At 39.4% G+C, this 20,594-nt stretch overlaps 2 pseudogenes across 1 annotated transcript; both read right to left on the reverse strand.

The window, feature by feature from the left end:
* Positions 1-8,772: 8,772 nt before the first annotated feature.
* LOC108299873 lies at positions 8,773-9,767 on the reverse strand (annotated as a pseudogene). The gene has a single exon (XR_001823143.2). The product of XR_001823143.2 is annotated as an inorganic pyrophosphatase-like (transcript).
* A 4,444-nt stretch (positions 9,768-14,211) lies between these two features.
* On the reverse strand, positions 14,212-14,924 carry LOC108299752 (annotated as a pseudogene).
* Between the last annotated feature and the right edge of the window lie 5,670 nt (positions 14,925-20,594).

The raw sequence follows: 20,594 nt of genomic DNA on the forward strand, positions 1-20,594 counted from the left end.
CATTTCTCCCCATGTTATCCCTCCCCAACTCCCCATCCCCCTCTGTCCCTCCCCTAGTTTCCCCACACAGGCCCCAGTGTGTGATGCTCCCCTCCCTGTGTCTATGTGTTCTCATTGTTCAACACCCACCTATGGGTAAGAACATGCAGTGTTTGATTTTCTGTTCTTGTGTTATTTTGCAGAGAATGATGGTTTCCAGGTTCATCCACGTCCTTACAAAGGACACAAACTCATAGTTTTTGATGGCTGCATAGTATTCCATGGTGTATGTGTGCCAAATTTTCCTTGTCCAGTCTATCATCGATTGGCATTTGGGTTGGTTCCAAGTCTTTGCTATTGTAAACAGTGCTGCAATGAACATTGGTGTGCATGTGTCCTTATAATAGAATGATTTATAGTCCTTTGGCTATATACCCAGTAATGGGATTGCTGGGTCAAATGGAATTTCTATTTCTAGGTTCTTGAGGAATCGCCACACTGTCTTCCACAATGGTTGAACTAATTTACACTCCCACGAACAGTGTAAACGTGTTTCTGTTTCTCCACATCCTCTCCAGCATCTGTTGTCTCCAGACTTTTAATGATCGCCATTCTAACTGGTATGAGATGGTATCTCAAATGTAGTTTTGATTTGCATTTTTCTAATGACCAGTGATGATGAGCATTTTTTCATATGTTTGTTGGCCTCATATATGTATTCTTTTGAAAAGCGTCTCTTCATATCCTTTGCCCACTTTTGAGTGGGCTTGTTTGTTATTTTCTTGGAAATCTGTTTTAGTTCTTTGTAGATTCTGGATATTAGCCCTTTGTCAGATGGGTAGATTGCAAAAATTTTTTCCCATTCTGTTGGTTGCCAATTCACTCTAATGACTGTTTCTTTTGCTGTGCAGAAGCTCTGGAGTTTACTTAGGTCCCATTTGTCTATTTTGGCTTTTGTTGTCAATGCTTTTGGTGTTTCAATCATGAAGTCTTTGCCTATGCCTATGTCCTGGATAGTTTTGCCTAGATTTTCTTCTAGGGTTTTTATGGTGTTAGGTCTTATGTTTAAGTCTTTAATCCATCTGGAGTTAATTTTAGTGTAAGGTATCAGGAAGGGGTCCAGTTTCTGCTTTCTGCACATGGCTAGCCAATTTTCCCAACACTATTTATTAAACAGGGAATCCTTTCCCCATTGCTTGTTTTTGTGAGGTTTGTTAAAGATCAGATGGTTGTAGATGTGTGGTGTTGCCTCCAAGGTCTCCGTTCTGTTCCATTGGTCTGTATATCTGTTTTGGTACTAGTACTATGCTGTTTTGATTACTGTAGCCTTGTAGTATAGTTTGAAGTTTGGTAGTGTGATGCCTCCAGCTTTGTTCTTTTTGCTTAGATTCGACTTGGCTATGCAGGCTCTGTTTTGGTTCCATATGAAGTTTAAGATGTTTTTTTCCAGTTCTATGAAGAAGGTTATTGGTAGCTTAATGGAATAGCATTGAATCTATAAATTACTTTGGGCAGTATGGCCATTTTCATGATATTGATTCTTCCTACCCATGAGCATGGAATGTTTCTCCATCTGTTTGTGCCCTCTCTTATTTTGTTGAGCAGTGGTTTGTAGTTCTCCTTGAAGAGGTCCTTTACATTCTTTGCTAGTTGTATTCCTAGGTATTTTTTTCTCTTTGTGGCAATTGTGAATGGAATTTTGTCCTTGATTTGGCTCTCTTTAAGTCTGTTATTGGTGTATAGGAATGCATGTGATTTTTGCACATTGATTTTGTATCGTGAGACTTTGCTGAAGTTGTTTATCAGTTTCAGGAGATTTTGGGCTGAGATGATGGGGTCTTCTAGATATACAATCATGTTGTCTGCAAATAGAGAAAATTTTACTTCCTCCTTTCCTATTTGAATACCCTTTATTTCTTTTTCTTGCTTGATTGCTCTGGGTAGAACTTCCAATACTATATTGAATAGGAGTGGTGAGAGAGGGCATCCTGTCTAGTGCCAGATTTTAAAGGGAATGCTTCCAGTTTTTGCCCATTCAGTATGATATTGGATGTTGGTTTGTTGTAAATAGCTTTTATCATTTTGAGATACATTCTATCAATAACCTAGTGTATTGAGAGTTTTTAGCATAAAGCGCTGTGGAATATTGTCGGAGGTTTCTCTGCATCTATTGAGATAATCATGTGGTTTTTGTCTTTGGTTCTGTTTATGCGGTGAATTATATTTATAGGCTTGCATATGTTGAACCAGTCTTGCATCCCCGGGATGAAGCCTACTTGATCGTGATCGATAAGCTTTTTGATGTGCTGTTGCAATTGCTTTGCCAGTATTTTATTGAAGATTTTTGCATCTATGTTCATTATGGATATTGGCCTGATGTTTTCTTTTCTTGTTGAGTCTCTGCCAGGTTTTGGTATCAGGGAGATGTTGGTCTCATAAAATGATTTGGGAAGGATTCCCTCTTTTTGGATTGTTTAGAATAGTTTCAGAAGGAGTGGTACCAGCTCTTTTTTGTATATCTGGTAGAATTCAGCTGTGAACCCATCTGGACCTGGGCTTTTTTTGGTGGGTAACCTATTAATTGCTGCCTCAGCTTCAGCCCTTGTTATTGGTCTATTCAGGGTTTCGACTTCTTCCTGGTTTAGGCTTGGGAGGATGCAAGTGTCCAGGAATTTATCGATTTCTTCCAGGTTTACTGGTTTATGTACACAGAGTTGTTTGTAGTAATCGCTGATGGTGGTTTGTCTTTCTGTGGAATCTGTGGTGATATCCCGTTTATCATTTTTTATTGTATCTATTTGATTATACTCTCTTTTCTTTTTTATTAATCTGGCTACTGGTCTGTGTATTTTGTTAATCTTTTCAAAAAACCAGCTCCTGGATTTATTGATTTTTTGAAGGGTTTTTTTTGTGTTTCTGTCTCCTTCATTTCTGCTCTGATCTTGGTTATTTCTGATCTTTGTTAGTTCTTGCTCTGATCTTGGTTATTTCTGATCTTTTGCTAGGTTTTGACTTTTTTTGATCTTACTCCTCTACATCTTTCCGTTTTGATGATAGGGTGTTGATTTTCGATCTTTCCTTGCTTCTCATGTGGGCATTTATTGCTATATATTTTCCTCTTGACACTGCTTTAAATGTGTCCCAGAGATTCTGGTATGTTGTGTCTTTGTTCTTTTTGGTTTCGAAGAACATCTTTATTTCTGCCTTCATTTCATTGTTTATCCAGTCAATGTTTAAGAGCCAGTTGTTCAGTTTCCATGAAGCTGTGTGGTTCTGAGTTAGTTTCTGAATCCTGAGTTCTAGTTTGATTGCACTGTGGTCTGAGAGAGAGTTTGTTTTGATTTCTGTTCTTTTGCATTTGTTGAGGAGTGATTTACTTCCAATTATGTGGTCAGTTTTAGAGTAGGTTTATTGTGGTGCTGAGAAGAATGTATATTCTGTGGATTTGGGGTGGAGAGTTCTGTAAATGTCATTAGGTTTGTTTGGTCCAGGTGTGAGTTCAAGTCCTGGATATCCTTGTTAATTTTCTGTCTCATTGATCTGTCTAATATTGACAGTGTAGTGTTAAAATCTCCCACTCTTATTGTGTGGAAGTCTAAGTCTCTTTGTAAGTCATTAAGAACTTGCTTTATGTATCTGGTTGCTCCTGTATTGGGTGCGTATATATTTAGGATCATTAGCTCTTCTTGTTTCATTGATCCTTTTACCATTATGTAATGTCCTTCTTTGTCTCTTTTGATTTTTGTTGGTTTAAAGTCTATTTTATCAGCGACTAGGATTGCAATTCCTACTTTTTCATTTTGCTCTCCATTTGCTTGGTAAATCTTCCTCCATCCTTTTATTTTGAGCCTATGTGTATCCTTGCATATGATATGGGTTTCCCGGATACAGCACACCAATGGGTTTTGGCTTTTTATCCAATTTGCCAGTCTGTGTCTTTTGATTGGGGCATTTAGTCCATTTACATTTAGGGTTAATATTGTTATGTGTGAATTCGATCCTGCCATTTTCATGCTAGCTGGTTGTTTTGCCTGGTATTTGATGCAGTTTCTTCTTTGTGTTGATACTCTTTATCATTTGGTACGTTTTGGAGTCGCTGTTGCTGGTTGTTCTTTTTCATGTTTAGTGCTTCTTTCAGGAGCTCTTGTAAAGCAGGGCTGGTGGTGATGAAATCTCTGAGTAATTGCCTGTTCATAAAGGATTTTATTTCTCCTTCACTTATGAAACTTAGCTTGGCTGGAAATGAGATCCTAGGTTGAAAGCTCTTTTCTTTAAGGATGTTGAGTATTGGCCCCCACTCTCTTCTGGCTTGTAGGGTTGCTGCTGATAGATCTGCTGTGAGTCTGATGGGCTTCCCTTTGTGGGTGACCCGACCTTTCTCTCTGGCTGCCCTTAGCATTTTCTCCTTCATTTCAACCCTGGTGAATCTGATGATTATGTGCCTTGGGGTTGCTCTTCTTGAGGAATATCTTTGTGGTGTTCTCTGTATTTCCTGGACTTGAATATTGGCTTCTCTTGCTAGGTTGGGGACGTTTTCCTGGATAATACCCTGAAGAATGTTTTCCAGCTTGAATTCATTCTCTCTGTCACATTCAGGTACACCTATCAAACGTAGATTAGGTCTTTTCACATAATCCCATGTTTCTTGGAGACTTTGTTCATTTCTTTTTACTCTTTTTTCTCTAATCTTGCTTTCTCATTTTATTTCATTGAGTTGATCTTTGACCTCTGATATCCTTTCTTTTGCTTGATCTATTTGGCTATTGAAACTTGTGTTTGCTTCATGAAATTCTTGTGGTGTGTTTTTCTGCTCCATCAATTCATTTATGTTCCCCTCTAAGCTGTTTATTCTCATTAGCATTTCGTCAAACCTTTTTTCAAGGTTCTTAGTTTCTTTGCATTGGGTTAGAACATGTTCTTTTAGCTCAGAGAAGTTTCTTCTTACCCACCTTCTGAAGCCTGTTTCTGTCAATTCGTCAGACTCATTCTCCATCCAGTCTTGTTCCCTTGCTGGTGAGGAGTTGTGATCCCTTGGAGGAGGAGAGGCATTCTGGTTTTGGGTGTTTTCATCCTTTTTGCATTGGTTTCTTCCCATCTTTGTGGATTTATTTACCTGTGGTCTTTGTAGTTGGTGACTTTCAGGTGGGGTCTCTGAGTGGACGTCCTGTTTGTTGATGATGAAGTTATTTCTTTCTGTTTCTTAGTTTTCCTTCTAACAGTCAGGCCCCTCTGCTGTAGGACTGCTGGAGGTCCACTCCAGACCCTGCTTGCCTGGGGCTCACCTGCAGCAGCTGCAGAACAGTGAGGGTTGCTGCCAGTTTCTTCTGCTGTCTTTGTCCCAGAAGAATACTTGCCCTGCCAGACGTCAGTCTGAGCTCTCCTTTGTGAGGTGACTATTTGGATATATGGAGCTCAGGGAGCTACTTGAGGATACAGTCTGTCCTTTGTGGGAGCTCAAGTGCTGAGCTGTGAGCTCCATTGTTCCATTCAGAGCTGCTGGGCAGGTACATTTAAGTCTACTGCAGCAGAACTCATAACAGCCTTTTTTTCCCCAGGTGCTCTGTCCCCAGAAGGTAGGGCTTTATTTATAAGTTTCTGTCATGCTGCTGCCTTTTTTCAGGGATGCCCTCCCCAGCAAGGAGGCAGCCTAGTCATAGTCTGCCAGTAGAGGCATTGCTGAGCTGCTGTGGGCTCTGCCCAGCTGCTGTGTGAACTTCCCTGTAGTCCTGTTTGTAGGGGTATAGTTAGAACTGCCTCAGCAATGGTGGACCGCCTTGGCAATGGCGGACTACCTTGGTAGTGGTGGACTGCCTCACTAATGGCGGATGCCCTTCCCCCACAGAGCTGGACTGTCCCGAGTTCAGCTGTGCTTGCTGTGAAACTCTCAATCTAGAGCATTTCAGATTGCTGGTCTTTGTGGGGGTGGGACCAGCCATGCCTGATCACCTGGCTCCCTGCCTCAGACTGCTTTTTTTTCAGTTGAACGGGTGACTCTGTCTCCCAGGTGTTCTAGTTGCCAGTTGAAATGTCACCCGGATTTGTGTGCATTTTTGGGCAGAAACCCACTGTGCTGGCTGAAACAGCCTCGCTGGGGGCTCCTGGTATTTTTTCGCCCGGGATACTCCTGGTCTGGCTCCCTGTTTCAGTCTCCTTTTTTACAGTTGAACGGACGACTCTGTCTCCCAGGCATTCCAGTTGCCAGTTTCAAAGGCGCCCGGATTTGTGTGAGATTTTGTGTGAAGACCCACTGCCCCGGCTGTGCTAGAGGCGCTTTTCCCCCCAGAAATCTCCTGGCCTGGCTCCCAGTTTCAGTCCCCTTTTTATCAGTTGTATGGGCGGCTCTGTCCTCCAGGTGTTCCAGTCACCTGTTGAAAAGGCGCCCGGATTTGTGTGAGATTTTGTGTGGAGACCCACTGTGCTGGCTGAAACAGCTGCGCTGGAGACTTGTGGCACTTTTTCACCTGGGAATCTCCTGGCTTGGCTCTCTATTTCAGTCCCCTTTTTTATCAGTTGAATGGGTGACTGTCTCCCAGGCACTCCAGTTGCCAGCTGAAATGGTGCCCAGACCTGTGTGAGGTTTTTGAGCGGAGAGCCACCTTGCCAGCTCAAACAGCCGTGGTGGAGACCCGTGGGGCTCCTCTGCCCGGGAATATCTTCGTCTGTGGGCAATAAAAAGCTGTCTGGAAATGCAGTGGCCACTCACCCTCCACGCGCTCACTGGGAGCTGCAATCCAGAGCTGCTCCTACTTGGCCATCTTGGATCCAGGAACGGTTACTGACCATTCTTAAGCCAATTGTCATGTCAAGGTTGATGTGAGGATAAGGTAAGATTATTCTGATTGGCATACTAATCCGGACTCATTCATTTCTTGGACTGGCCATGAGGTTCAGGTCCCCAAAGCCCATGAACCTGCTGAGAAAGAGGTAGATATTTTTAGAAAGGGGGAATTGGTTGCTGGATAAATTACCAATGATTGTTCTTTGGCTGACCAGTGTTCATACAAACCCTTCTTTCTGTCCATACTCTCAGAAAAACCTATGTTTTCCTACTAGAGACAACTCAAGATTTAGTGTGTTAGCTCCAAGTTTTGATTCTCTGGGTGAATTGTGATCCTCTTCTTCATGTCTGGTTGAAACTTTTCATAGTTTAGAGACTTTTGTTAATATGTTATCCCTCTATAACACAATCCATATAAACATATAAAGGACAGGATAACTTTAATTTAAAGAAATTTCCATTTGGGAAAGAGAAGAGTGGGAAACAACCCACAGTGGCCATTAGTCTATGACAGTGTCATTCCTGCTGGGCAGAAGTGGTGGGGACTACATTCCAGTAGTGAATTATTTAGATGGTCATGCTGGCTACTCAAAGTCTTCTATTTTTTAGGCTATCCTTGTCCCCTCTTTTCCTTGGCTCCATCTGGGAGTCAGTATGTTGTTAAGGTTAAAAGTAAAGGCTTTGGAGTCAGAATGCCCAGATCCTAATGCTGGGTTTGCTACTTTTTTTTTTTTTTTTTTTGAGATGGAGTCTTGCTCTGTCACCCAGGCTAGAGTGCAGTGGCACAGCCTTGGTTCCCTGCAGCCTCCACCTTCCGGGTTCAAGCAATTCCCCTGTCTCAGCCTCCAGAGCAGCTGGGATTACAGGCACATGCCACCATATCTGGCTGATTTTTGTATTTTGAGTAGAGATGGCGTTTCACCATGTTGGCCAGGCTGGTCTGGAACTTACGAGCTCAAGTGATCCACCTGCCTTGGCCTCCCAAAGTGCTGGGATTACAGGCATGAGCCACCAGGCCTGGCTGGATTTGCTACTTTTTAATTGTATGCTCGGGTTCTAATACTGAATTTGTGACTTTTTAATTGTATGACATTCAACAAGTTTCTTAAACTCTTTGTGCTTCAGTCTCCTCAGATGTAAAATGAAGACAATAATAGTACTTACCTCTTAAAATTAGTAAGCATGCAAAGAGGAAATGAATGCATGCAAAATTCTTAGAACATTGTTTAACATATATTGAGTGGTCAGGAAATGTTAGTTATGATTATTTTAACTAGCCATTGGGGAGGATAACATGATACTTTCAGGGTGTCTTTGGCAGGAGAACGTCCTTCAATTATTTTTTGGTTTTAGAGATTCAGGGGGTACATGCGCATGTTTTTTACGTGGACACATTGCATATAGTAGGGTTTGAGCTCCTAGTGTAGCCATCACCTGAATAGTGAACATTATACCAAATAGGTAAATTTTCAACCATCACCCTTCTCTGAAATCTCCCCTCTTTTGGATTCACTGGTGTCTATGATTTCCATCTTTGTGTCCATGTGTATACTTTGTTTACCTTCCACTTATGAGTGAGAACATGTGGTACTTGATTTTCTGTTTCTGAGTTATTTCACTTACGATAATGACCTCCAGTTCCATCCATGTTGCTGCAAAAGACATTACTTTATTCTTTTTCATGCATGAATAGTATTCCATAATGCATATATACCACTTTTTTCCAGCAAAATAATTTTATTTCCTAACATATGGTAACATATACATCCATTATGTGCTCACCTTGCACATCTATTCACAAGTGACTTCCAAGTGACAACTGATTTGATATTTAAGCATGTGCTAAAAGTTATCTTAGTTGAGATATGAAAAATGCTTTAGACGCTAACATTCTGAGTATATTGAATTGGTTACAGCAAAATTTACCTTAGTTAGATGAGTTCTACAAATTTAAAGCTTTGGAAAGCTACTACTTTTCCTGTCCAGATGAATACAATGCAGCAATATCAGTGTGTATTCCAGAGAAATCTCAATAATTTTTCTGGTGATAGAACCACTTATCCACTTTTGTTGGTAGTGTGCAGGCAGATTCACAGGGTGGTGGTAAAGCATCCACGATGGCTCTGGCAGCATCCGGATCACACTTGAAGGGGCTCTCAGACACAGCTGTATTCATGCAATGGATTTCTTTTCCATTCATTTTCTTACTCACTAATGCTTTCCAATGATCATGAGTGCTTTTAATATAAATTGCAAACCTTATCTTTAAATTCTGCATTAAAAGCAAACTCATTTTCTGGTTTTCCATCAGGAACCTCGTACCTTCTAAACCAGTCCTCAGTAGCTTCTAAGTAGCCAGTTTCAGCTGTTTGACATCATTGATATCATTATAATTGGCTGCGTCAGGATCATTCACATTAATGGCAATGACTTTCCAGTCGGGTTCCCCTTCCTCAATCATAGCCAATATGCCTAGAACTTTCACGCCAATTATTTCACCTCTTGCACATCCCTTGCTTCCAATTTCGCACATATCAATTGGGCCATTGTCACCACAACAGCCAGTAGGTTTATCATTGCGCCCTGGGTCTTTCCAAGTGTGAGGGATGGCTCCATAGTTCCAGATATATCCTTTATACGGGAACAAATTCACAACATAATGAAGTTTTCCTTTATTCGCATCTTGTTTAATGGGGTTTAAATGGTCCATTGTAGCAATCTCCATTTTTGCATTAGACCAGCGTGGTACTTCAACTACCATGTGGAACTCATCCTTACCTGCAAAAATTGGAACAACACGAAATGGAGATATATATTGAATTTTCTCATTTTTGAGGAGGGCTTGTTACTCCAGAGAGAAGGGCGCGGCGCTTTCCTAGGTGCTGAGGCCGCTCGTAGTGCGGGAGTCCAGCCGCTGCCACCGCTGCCCGCACCGTGGCCACAGAGCCACCTGCCGGCACGCAGTGCCGACTGACAGGGCGAGGGCCCTGTGCCTGCGCACTGTGAGCATTCTATACCACCTTTAAAAAAAATCCAATCATCTGTTGATGGATATGTAGGTTGATTCCATAACTTTGCTATTGTGAATGGTGCTGCAATAAACGTTAAGAGTGAAGGTGTCTTTTTGATATAACAATTTCTCTTCCTTTGGGTAGATACCCAGTAGGGGGAGTTGTTGAGTCACATGGTAGTTCTATTTTTAGTTATTTGAGAAAAGGAAATAGTTCTACACTGTTGGTGGGAATGGTTAGTATCACCTCTATGGAAAATAGCTGGAAATTTCTCAAATAGAATGTCCTTCCGTATTTAATAGATTTCTGACCTAATTGCTTCTGGTCATTTCTGTAGTCAGATATTTAGTAATAGTCAGAGATCAGATTCATAATCCTTGAGTTTGGAAAGTACATATTTGAGCATAGGTACCAGTTTATGTGCAACTGGCCATAATTTTCTTCCCTACTTTTGCTTTGAAACAATAATATCTTAGATTATCTCACTAATGTGTATGACTAGCTAGGTCTTGTTTCTTTGCCTTTTCTTGAACCAAAGCTTCCACTAGGGATACCCATTGTGAGCTATATCCATAGTGGATGCTTGCCAAACTGTAAAATCAACTGTCAGGCAAAGTCGGAGGGGAAATTATGTATTATTTCCCTAATACTCACAACTACTCTGCCCTATTGAGGCTGCTGTCATCTTGGCTGACTGTATGATTGCGGGCCTTGTATCACCTTTATCTTTCTTGCCTGGGTTTATGGGAGCAGTTTATAGACAGAAGAATGCCTCATGACACTATGTTGACCAACAAAATGGGCACCTGAACAATTTAAGGCATTGTACCAGGCATCATCCCCTTTCATTGCTGTTATTCCAATAGCAGCTGAAGTTTGAGCTGCTTTATAAAATTTTTATAAAGGTCTATTGGGAGAAAATATGAAGACAGGCCCAGGCATTTATAGAAAGGCTTTATTTTGTATCCATTTTCACACATCACCCAGACAAACCATGAATTTTACTTTTCCAATTTTCATATAAAACTACTACACCGCACTGTACATGTAAAACAAATTTGGAAAGGAGCCTCAAGCTGGCCTCTGAAATTGTGTAAGCAATTATCACATTTTTGTGCGCAAATGCAGTAATTATATGTGTAATTTGGCAGCTGGGTTTGAAAATTTGGCCTTAAATGGAACATAGACAGGAAAAATAAATGTTGGAAAATGCCAATATTTTATAAAGATTTTGAATCAAATAATGGTGGAATTATTGCAAGCCATCTTAATTTTTAATTATAATGATCATTACACAATATACAATAATTTTTCGAGGAAGAAAAGAACTATAGATCAATTGCCCATAGTTTTTGTCAGAAAAAAAATGCCTAATTTCTTTGGGAGGATAATTGTATTTTTCAGAGGTTATGGTACATATTTCAAAGGCTTTTTTTTCTTATAAAGAAAAGATGGTGATTGCCTAGTAGTTCAAGTTCTATGACATATTTTACTATGGGAAGAATAGAACTCTTTGTACTGATTACTTTAGAGGAAAAATAGTATTAAGTCTGTACTTATATTTGAGCTAGTAATCTTAAATTAGATAAAGCTTTCTTATAAGCATTTAAGCTTTGGAATATAAGATTATAGCCCAAATGAAGAGTAATTTAGATTTCTTTGATCTAGATTTAAATTGAACTTACATAGTAGAATCATAGTTTTTATATTGTCATCAAGACTGACTCTAATGCATGTGATTTTTCATGTGGTTAGGAGGACTAGGAATTGCGTTTAATATAAGGATGGGTGTGGAGTAGTATCTTCTATTCTTAGCAGGGTAATGGAGAGGTTGATTTTGCAGGCTCTGTAGTCAGCAGCCTGGATTCCAATCCTGGTCCTACTATCTTTTAGCCCTTTCTGCACCTCAGTTTCCTTATCTGGTAAAATGGGAGAGGTAATGTGTCCACCAAATGGAGGTTTTGTCAGGACTGAATGAGATAATCCTCTAAAGCAATTTGTACAGTATCTGGCACTGATAAGACCTCAAACATAGCAACCTTTTTTTTTTTTTTTTTTTTTTTTTTTTTTTTTTTTTTTTTTTTTTTTTTTTTTTTTAAATCATTGCTTTCTAGTGTTTAAACTGCAATCATGACTAAGTGATCAGGACAGATTTTGCAACTCAGAAATGCAGTCTGAGGGGATGAGAAAGCCAATTAATGACCCAAGTATGTGGAAAGTTCTCGAGAAATTCAGGTTCTTCATGATGAGGTAGTGGCCCCAATAGAGTGATAAAGGAAGAAAACAGTGTGGGCTGAGCTCAGTTGTGGAATTTTATTTCAATTCTGTATCTAGCAATTAGAGCCTTCCAGGCCCAAGCTAAGCTAGGGAATAAAGAAAGATTAAGCAAGTCTCCTCTCTAGGAGCCTACAATCTTTAGAAGGAATTAGGTAAGTATGCAAATCGTTATAATGCATGATACAATACAGTCCAGGGGGTTATGAACAAACAAGATGCCATGGGCATCATTAAAAATACGGAGGGCAGGAAGGATATGTAGATATTTCTTTCTTCAGTAAGATCATGCAGATTTTCTTAAAATAGGTCACTTTTGAAGTACACATTGTAAGATTGTAAAGGTTTTGGTTAAGCAGACATAATCAGATTGGGAGGAATTCCAGGTGAAGAAAATTGGAGAGGAGAGAAGGGTGCACCCAAGAATACCTGGGGCTTCCAACTTGGCAAGGAGTCATGGACACAGGCCACTAAAAGATGCTGGGCTGTATTTGGAGAGCCTTTAAATGATATGGTGAGAAGGCTGCTTCAATTTCATAAGCAGCAGGCAGGTTTTAAAGAGGAGTGTCTTCATTAGATCTGTATCATGCCTTAGATAATCACTTTGAGATCTTGTCAAAACCCATATTCCTGTCCGCCTCTCCTAGAGATTCTGATTCAGTAGGTTTAGGCTAGAGCCCCAGAATTTGCATTTCCAACAATGTCACATGTTACACTGATGCTGTGGGTTCACAGAATGCATCATGAATAGCACTGCCTTCCAAAATTTTTTGTTTGCATGCCTCTGTTAGTAAAATAATTTTGAATGTGTATCCTCACTATACGTATTTTTACTCATTTGCAGATTATAGACAAACTGCTATGTCAATATCTATTATGCATATCATAAAACCTATACCAATTATAACCCTAAAAGGCTGAGCTGGCTGGGTGCGGTGGCTTACGCCTGTAGTCCCAGCACTTAGGGAGGCCAAGGAAGGAGAGTCATGAGGTCAAGAGATGGAGACCATCTTGGCCAACATGGTGAAACCCTGTCTCTACAAACAACACAAAACTTAGCTGGGCGTGGTGGCATGCACCTGTAGTTCCAGCTACTCGGGAGGCTGAGGCAGGAGAATTGCTTGAACCTGGAGGCAGAGGTTGCAGTGAGCCGAGATTGTGCCACTGCACCACTCCAACCTAGTGACAGAGAGAGACTCCATCTCAANAAAAAAAAAAAAAAAAAAAAAAAAAGAAGGCTGAGCTAATGATAATCATTGTTTTATTTTTATTTTATTAATGACACAAAAGTTTTTATCTCACTAAAATTATAATTATATTTGAGTATGCATCACTATTTTACAAAATTTTCTTTAAAAATTTGTCATACATTCAAATGTGTTTCTCAATTCAGTTTTTCAGCACTTGGTTACAATGGTTTTTGCATCTATAAAACGTGTTTGACAAAGACACACACATCCAAATGGAAGAATTTCCTTACTGGGTGTTTTAACTAATTCCCATTTACCAGTTTTGAAAACCCTTATGATAAATTTGGCTAGTAGATTTCCATCTTCCTTGATGTCAATCAGTTCTTGCAAATAATTAGGCAGTATTACTGTTTTATTGTTATAAAAATGGCTTTAAATTCCACTGAAGTTTTTTGTTTAGAAGAATGTTAAGCTGATTTAAAAATCTTGTTTCCAAATTTTTAGAATGTACTAATAGGAGATTTAAAAAAATTTATGATAATTGCACTTATCTTGTTTTTGCATCCAAATTACATAACAATGGAAATATTTCTACATATATTTCTAGAATGCTGTGTCAGTAGCATGAGTCTCCTTAGAAAGGCAATTATTTCTAATTTGCTATTGAAACATTAACTTTCATCTTGAAGGAATAGGCTATGTTTTTTTTTAACTTATTTTTCCATACCAATAGCTGGTTTTAATATTTTTAGAGGAACGACTATAATTTAAAAAAAGAGTTCCAAAAAATGTAACCGAATTTCCAGCAATGATTATTTCTAAAATGTAAAGATTTGAAAAGATTTTATTTATAAAAAAATAAAGATTTTATTTATACAAAAACAAAAACCAGAAGGATTTATTCTTCCTTTCTCTCTTTTTTTAAAAAATCCATACAATTTGTCACGAGAAAAATGAGCATGTGATAGCAGCTGCAGCTTCAGTCACCCTTGGAATTGCTGTCCCTCCTCATAGGGTCAGAGTGCCATACTGAGGACAGCAACACATCTTCAATCGGCTTCTTAGGGTTCTCCTCCAGGTCCAACTTAATTGCCCTTGATTCAGACACTTTCCACTCCAATTCATTTCTTGTCAGATTCATGCCGCCAAACACCAGAGGACCGATAAACTGAGCCTGGATATCTCCTTCCAGGTAAACAAATATTGTGGGCAGATTCCCATCAGAATAATTGGGTGTGCAGGTTGTTGAAATGGCTTTGATAAATCTGACATCAGGAAGCTTCCTGGCAAGTCCACTGAGGTGCTGAGTTATCAGGGCCCAGAGGGGAATTCTTTGTAGAGGTGCAAGATGACCCACAAGTCCTCACAGGCTTTGGTAACTTCTTGAACATAATCCTTTCCGAGATCTCCAGAACTTCTCCAAATTTATTCTTCAGTTTCGTTGCTTTCCACTCAGCCAGTCTGCCACCTGTACATTTCAATAGCATGTTCATCCTCCTCATTAAACTCGTCTTCATGATCCTTCAGCTCTTCCAAAGTCCTGTCTTCATATGTTGTCAGCACTGACTGCTGGAGGATGCACTGCTCCTCTTCCGCCTCCTTTTCCAATTCTTTCTGACTTTCCTTGAGGGGCAAGATACCTTTTTTGCATAAGATGTTATTCCACTCGGTGTCTGCTTTGGGGTCCTGCATTTTGTTTTCAAAGGCTCAAGCCAGTTGCTGCACCATGTTTATTAATATTTTAAAAATCCTTGAGAGGTAGCATGCTATGGATAGCCCCCTTGTAATCACAGATAAGGTTAGCATATTTGGACCACTTGTCTATTTTGTAAATGTATGTTTTTAGTTATTTTTAATACTTTGCCACAGAATACATCCATAAGTAAATAATTAACCAACAATTAACTAAATTAATTTAACTATTAACTATATTTTAAAGTTTTTTAAAAAATAAAATTAACTAAATTGATGACATCCTGCAGTATTTTGTGTACTTCTGGCTCCAGTTCCTTAGCTGCAAATGCTTGCTTGTATATAGCAGGATGTCACATGTGATCTGTCTCAGGAAACTTAGCCAAATCCTTTTAAAATTTTGGTCAAAGGAGTTGCTCTGTCACACAGCTTTACTGATAAAGAAGTTATTTACTGCTGGGAATAAATCTTATCTGCATATTTTACCTTTGGCATTTTGAAAAAAGTGCAGTTCTTTATAATTTTATTATTGAAACACAACCTAGTGAAAATCATATGCTGAGATTTGGTAAAAAAAAGAAATATTTGGACCCATTCAAATTACATAACAAACTTTGTAAGATGGTAGAATTTGTCCAAATTCTTGATTAAAAATAAATCTCAGGAATGGATTCTATAAATCTTATGAAAATGGATTCAAATTTTGCTGAAATTCCTTGTTTGAAAGATTTTAAACTGGTTAAAAAAATCCTATATTTGTTGACAAAGGTGTCCATTTTAGTTTGTACCAAATTATTTTACACTTGTTATTTTAACATTCACCAAAGCAAATAATTAGAATTTTGTAATAATATGTAGCCTTTTGATTTTCCCTGTTAAAAGGAAACTTTACATGTTTAGTGAAAGTTTTTAAAGTAAATGATTTTTACTTAAACCTATTTGAAAAAATTGCACAGGCTTATATCTATGTTTTAAAGCATATTATTTCTCATTTTTCTTATTTTTGAAGTAACTTGTTAATTATGATTGGTTCATGTTATCATTACCATCATTTTAAGGCATAGTTCTGTATATGCATACTATAATCATTAATCAATATATCAAAATGCAATATACACATAGGATAAAGCTGTTAATGAAAATATATGTAAATCCATATTTTAAATGGCCTTCTAGATAATTTTGAATTTTTAAAGGCAAATTTCTTGTTACTGATTTTATCTTATAGTGCGTTAGATGAAGACTTTATACTAAGAGTAGTAAATAGATTGGGTAGTAAATAGATCCAAGAAACAATACAGTTTTCCAGAAACAGCCAAGAAATAAAATACATGTCTGATCTCAAGGAGCTTTAAATTACATAAAGAGACAGGTTGTATTCTCATGAAGCCGTTTTAGGAGAGTTACAAAGCCATGAATCAATGATTTGGGCAGGATTGTAAACTGAGGAGCATGAGGAAGGAGGAAGGCCTGCTTTTCCCATGGAATCACTTGCTCCTTGATGAATGAAGTTGTGGCAGAGTGATTCATTTCTGTTGACTAAGTCGGCATCATCCAGCCTAATAACTAGAGGAGAATATAGTAAGACCCAAGCATTTTAATATGAATGAGATTTAAGATATTTAATACCTTCTAGGGTTTTTGTGAGGATTAAATGCCTACCACATTGCCTGGCATATTGTATGTGCTCAGCAATTAGTAGTTACCATTAATGACAGGATTAGCAGGAGGGGTTGGGATGTGGGAGGGAACAGCCTTGTGTGTACCTCTGAGGTGGCGTGTGGTAGAGAAAGGGCTAAAGACATTCTGAATCTATTTTAGGATATTATGCAGTTCTGTGAGAATGGGTAAAATGCATAAAGTATACTCTTAAGGATGTATGTGCCCTATCTAGGGGAATTGAAAAAAAATGACTGTTACAGAAGGAAATACTTATGTCACTAGTAAGCCTAATTAGGGAAGGTGGGTTTTAAGAGGAGTTGAACTTTGAGTTGAGAGATAATCAATGAAGTCAATGAAATTTAGGAGAGAGAGAAGATAGGAAATATTCCATATGGGAACATTGACATCAAAAAGTAGGTCATGAATAAAAATCTGAACTCATTCAGTTTCTGTGTTTTCTTGAAAGTAAAATGGTACATAATTCCATACTTGCAAACAAAATTCTCATTTATTGTCTAAACACACGCATGCATGCATGCACACATATTTAGAGTTAGAGACAAGGTCTCCCTCTGTCACCAAGACTGGAATACAGTTGCATAATCATGGCTCACTATAACCTCGAACTCCTAGGCTCAAGTGATCCTCCCACCTCAGCCTCCTGAATAACTAAGACTACAGGTGCATGCCACCATGCCCAGCTAATTAAAAACAAATTTGTAGAGATGAGTTCTGGCTCTGTTGTTCAGGCTGGTCTCAAACTTCTGGCCTCAAGTAAGCCCCGCTCTTCTGCTTCTCAAAGTGCTGGAATTACTGGTGTGAGCCACCGTGCTTGACCCTAAACCCATATTTATTAAATGCCCACTATGTGCAAATCTCTGTCCTAGGCACTGGGAAACAGCAACGAGCAAAATAAATAGCATCTGCCCTCATGGAGTTTACGTTCTACAGGGGGCAATAGACACAAAGATAAGTGATAAACAGAAGAGAAATAAAAGTAGGATCAACATTTTGAGTATAGCCTAAGTGTGTGTGTGTGTGTGTGTGTGTGTGTGTGTGTGGTGTATAAACATATCTTAGATGTCCTCAAATACAGAGCGTGAGATACATCTTATATTCTTTTTTTTTAAATTGCATTTTAGGTTTTGAGGTACATGTGAAGAACATGCAAGATTGTTGCACAGGTACACACATGGCAGTGTAATGTGCTGCCTTCCTCCCCATCACCTATATCTGGCATTTCTCCCCATGCTATCTCTCCCCAACTCCCCACCCCCCACAGTCCCTCCCTATTTCCCCCCACAGACCCCAGTATGTGATGCTCCCCTCCCTGTGTCCATGTGTTCTCATTGTTCAACACCCACCTATGAGTGAGAACATGCAGTGTTTGATTTTCTGTTCTTGTGTCAGTTTGCTGAGAATGATGATTTCCAGGTTCAACCATGTCCCTACAAAGGACACGAACTCATCGTTTTTGATGGCTGCATAATATTCCATGGTGTATATGTGCCACATTTTCCCTGTCCAGTCTATCATTGATGGGCATTTGGGTTGGTTCCAAGTCTTTGCTATTGTAAACAGTGCTACAATGAACATTCGTGTGCATGTGTCCTTATAGTAGAACGATTTATAATCCTTTGGATATATACCCAGTAATGGGATTGCTGGGTCAAATGGAATTTCTATGTCTAGGTCCTTGAGGAATTGCCACACTGTCTTCCACAATGGTTGAATTAATTTATACTCCCACCAACAGTGTAAAAGTGTTCCTATTTTTCCACATCCTCTCCAGTATCTGTGGTCTCCAGATTTTTTAATGATCGCCATTCTAACTGGCGTGAGATGGTATCTCAATGTAGTTTTGATTTGCATTTCTCTGATGACCAGTGATGATGAGCATTTTTTCATGTTTATTGGCCTCATGTATGCCTTCTTTTGTAAAGTGTCTATTCATGTCCTTTGCCCACTTTTGAATGGGCTTGTTTGTTTTTTCTTGTAAATCTGTTTTAGTTATTTGTAGATCCTGGATATCAGCTTTACATTCTAAAAATTTTAGGAGATGCAATTCCAGGGCAGCAAAAGTAGAGGGAGAGGGAACGTAAAGCATATATCAGAGAAGCAAATAAAAGGCGGCGCAGTTTGGAACTGGTCACAGCCCCAGAAGGAATAGTTGGTTGCTTGGTCACTAAGGACATTTCCAGAGAGGCTATATGGACCTTTGTGCTTTAAAACTGTCTGCTGAGGGAGGAAAGGAAGGCAATTTATGTTGCTTTCTTCCCATCTTTTGTTTCTCACTGATCAAATATTCCCCAACATGATGTTCCACTTCGGGTTTGTGTTATCTGGTCTTTCTGGGAAGCTACCAGGGAGGCCAGAACCTTCATGGACCAAGTTGGTTTGACCCTGAACTCAGGAGCTTCAGAGGGGCTGACTCTTTCTGCAGGGAAAGCTGATTCAGCCAGCAGAGCTAAGAGATGAGCAGATGAAGGTGAAAACCAGGGCTTTGATCACAAGAATTGCAGAGCTTTTGTTTCATTTGGTGGAGCTACTCCATCTTGCAGGTAGGGCAAATAGCTGATTCTGGGAACAGGTAGGGCAGAATGAATCTGAGGAGGCAGGTGAATTGAGTCTGGCATATCAGTTCTTTTCTATATGGTGATCAGACCTCTCTGATAAGGTGCTACTTGAGCAGAGTTCTGAAGTAAGTGAGAAGGCCAACCAAATGGAAATTTATTCTAGGCAGAGGGTATCTAAAGTGCAAAGAGCTTAAGGAAAGAATAGAAGGTGGGAGCATAGAGTATTTGAGGAGCAGAAAGGAAGCCAGTGTGGCCAGATTGGAATAAATGAGGAAAAGTGTGGTAGAAGATGAGGTCAGAAAGGCAATGGGGTCCTAGCCCATGAAGGCCTTTCTGGGCCATCGTAAGGTCTTTGGCTTTTTATTCAAAGTGAGGTAGAAGTCACTGGAGAAGTCGAAGCAGAGGAGTGACATGGTATGACTTTTTTTTTGTTTATTTGAAACAGAGTCTCTCTTTGTCACTGAGGCTGGAGTGCAGTGGGGTGATCTCAGCTCACTGCAACCTCTGCCTCCCAGGTCCAAGCTATTCTCCTACCTTAGCCTCTTGAGTAGCTGGGATTACAGGTGCCCACCACCCAAGCTGGGCTAATTTTTGTATTTTTAGTAGAGATGGGGTTTTACCATATTGACCAGGCTGGTCTCAAACTCCTGATCTCAGGCAGTCCACCCACCTTGGCCTCCCAGAGTGCTGAGATTACGGACGTGAGCCACTGCACCCAGCCCTGACTTATGTTTTTAAAGGAACATTCTGGTTTTTAGTAGGATAGATTATAGAAGGGTAAAGGGGAAAGCTAGGAGACTAGCTTTGAGACTCTAGGATCAGATGGTGCCTGTTGAGATAGGGAGACAATGGATTCTGGTTATATTAAATGAGGGTTGTTGGTGTGAAAGAAAGAGAGAACTCATGGATGATTTCAAGAGTCTTGGCCTGAGCAACTTGAAGTAGAGAAATGAGTCTCACTAAGGCCAAGTTCATTTCTTTTGATAGGAACTTAATCTATTTTGCCAATAAGAAACTGTTGCTGAGCAGGATCTTCCATTGTAAAATATTCTGAGTTGAATTCACACATAATGCATAATATGTTCAATTAATTTATGTTTTAGATCCACTGGGTATAAGTCAATTGAAATTTAAAATTTTCATTATGCATTAAACCTAGTTATAGTATCTCTATTAAAGAAAAAGCCAGAATTTAGCCCTAAAAGTAATAAATTGCCTAAGTGGCGGCAATTAGTGCATGGTGTGTGTGTGTGTGTGTGTGTGTGTGTGTGTGTGTGTGTTGGTTGAGGGATGATGAAATGAATTTATTTTTAGTAGCCCTACTGTGAAAGGCAGGCAGGAGCTCCCCATACAATATTTTAGATTGCCTAAGATGTTGTCCTGCCAGTTTTCATTGTTATTGATGCTAAACACTTTAAGAATATCTCTGGCT

This window comes from Cebus imitator, unplaced genomic scaffold, assembly GCF_001604975.1.
Source record: "Cebus imitator isolate Cc_AM_T3 unplaced genomic scaffold, Cebus_imitator-1.0 Scaffold24, whole genome shotgun sequence".
Classification (NCBI taxonomy): domain Eukaryota; kingdom Metazoa; phylum Chordata; class Mammalia; order Primates; family Cebidae; genus Cebus; species Cebus imitator.